Below are 2,141 nucleotides of genomic sequence, written 5' to 3'. Positions count from 1 at the left end.
CATCGGGTGAAGGAAGGGGTGTAGATATCTATTCTACTACAATAAGAATATATATTGATATATATTATATTATTATATTATATAATATAATAATACAATATTTAATATTAGATAATATTATTTTATTTAATATTATATATTTTATATATATATTATTGTGTATTGCGGCGGTGTCTCTGACTCGCTAAGCATTGACAAGGCGGAGTAAGTCCTTCTTTAGAGAGAGGTATAGAAATAAGAAATAAAAATTATTATTATAAAGCCTTTTCAAGAGTAGCTGAGAGGAGAGCTTAAAGAGATTCTTCTTCTTTAGCCCCCTGAGGCCTCGTACGTGAATGTCTCTCTCGCATACTGTGGTTAGCAGCAGCTATCTGCTGTTCGCTGCAGCTAGCTGTTGCTAGCTAGATGCAGCTAGCTAACTGCAGCTAGCTGCTGCTCATTGCAGCTCGTAACCCTTTTATGCACGCATGCCTTAGGGTGGCTCGACTTAAGGGCAGCAGTTCCGTCGCTATTGAATTCTTTTAAAGATTTGTTTGTTCTGTGTAGAGAGGAGAAGTACGCAGGTTATTAAATGCCTTAAGGCTTCCGTTGAGGATAATTATATAGTTGAGCGAGGCTGCGCTCTTCGTCGGCACGAGGAATAAAAAGAAAGTAGAGAGACAGCCCCAGCAGGCTGTCTAGACACTTCATACACCTCTCATTAGGCTTGCATGCAATAAGAGGAAGCAGAATAACCCCTTTGTATTCAGAGTACTTAAACTTACTGCTTCGTTCTACTAGAGGTTTTACGTAAGAGCCGATTGAGCGAGGAGTAGAGGAAGACGAGGTTAGAGAGCAAGAGAGGGAGAAGATGTGCGCATGTATTGAAAGTAGAAGAAGAGAAATAATAAAGAGTAAAAGAAGCTAAGAGAAAAATAAGAGGAAGTAAGAGTGACAGCTAAGCCGCCTCTACACTGCGTAGGCCGCAGCCCCACACACGGGCATACAAAGGAGCTGGAAAGAAGAAGAGGTTTAGTGGCGTTCAAAGAGTATAAAAGTGTTCAAGAAATTGGGTAATTGATGTAAAATTAGGTATAAAAGATTAAAAGATCTACGGAGTGTATGCATAGCTGCGCATACACCTCAGAGTTCTACTCTACACCACCGGTCGCTCTGGTCCAGTCGGCGGAAACTTTCATAAAGGTATGAAAAAGTCTAAATAAATATTGTTTTTGAGCTTTCGTTTTGTTTTTTTGATTGAATTCCTTCAATTGATAAAAGAGGAAAGTAAGGGCTTCTCACGTAGCTGTGGGTAGCTCCGGCCTTCTTCTTCTGTACAGCTCTCTGCTTACGAGCCCGCTGCAGCTTCTCTCTAGCTCTCTACTTGTTTTTCTTCTCAAAATATAAATGTTTCCGAGGGATTAAAGGTAGAAATGCTTAAATAAAACATCTGTGAAGACACCTGAACACAGACAGGAAAACTGCAGCCTCTTCCTCTTCTTCGTATATGTACCCCTGTCCAGCGGTCTCAGCGGCTCTTGTAAGGAAACCTGTGTCTGTCTTTTATTTATTGCTGCTGCAACTTCTCTTTATATTTAAACTTCTTCTTCTTTTTACCCTTCTTCTTCTTCTTTGAGTTTTTACCTCACCTCTGCAGCAGCCAGAAGCAAGGGGCCGCACCCGCTCTCGTCTCTCCCCACGGGGCTCCTTCTTCATTCTCCGCATATTTCTTGGTTTTCTTTAGAAATTCCCCTTCTTCTAATCCGCATACTTATTGGCTTTTTAGTGGGCCTTTAGATTTGTCTTTAAAGGCATAAAGAGAAACTCCTCAGGGCCTTCATACCTCACATATAGAGCTGCCGGCGGCTGCCTTCCGCCTTGCTGCTGCAGCTGCTGCTGCAGCTGCTGCTGCAACTTCTGCTGCAGCTGCTGCTGCAAGTTCTGCTGCAGCTGCTGCAGGGTGGGGCTGGCTTGGGCTCCAGGGATGGCAGCTGCAGCTGCGCTGCTGCTCCCTGTCGTCTTGCTGCCTTCTCTTCTGAGCGCCGCTGCTCTTGCCCTCCTCCGGCAGCAGCAGCAGCAGCAACAGCAGCAACAAAAGCAGCAGCAGCAGCAGCAGCAGAAGGTCCGTCTTGGTGCTTCTTGAACGACTTCCGTCTATGAAA

This window comes from Eimeria acervulina, genomic scaffold, assembly GCF_000499425.1.
Source record: "Eimeria acervulina Houghton genomic scaffold, Eah_scaff8, whole genome shotgun sequence".
Taxonomy (NCBI): Eukaryota; Apicomplexa; class Conoidasida; order Eucoccidiorida; family Eimeriidae; genus Eimeria; species Eimeria acervulina.
The sequence above is the reverse complement of the archived record's forward strand: the minus strand, read 5'-3'. Positions refer to the sequence as shown.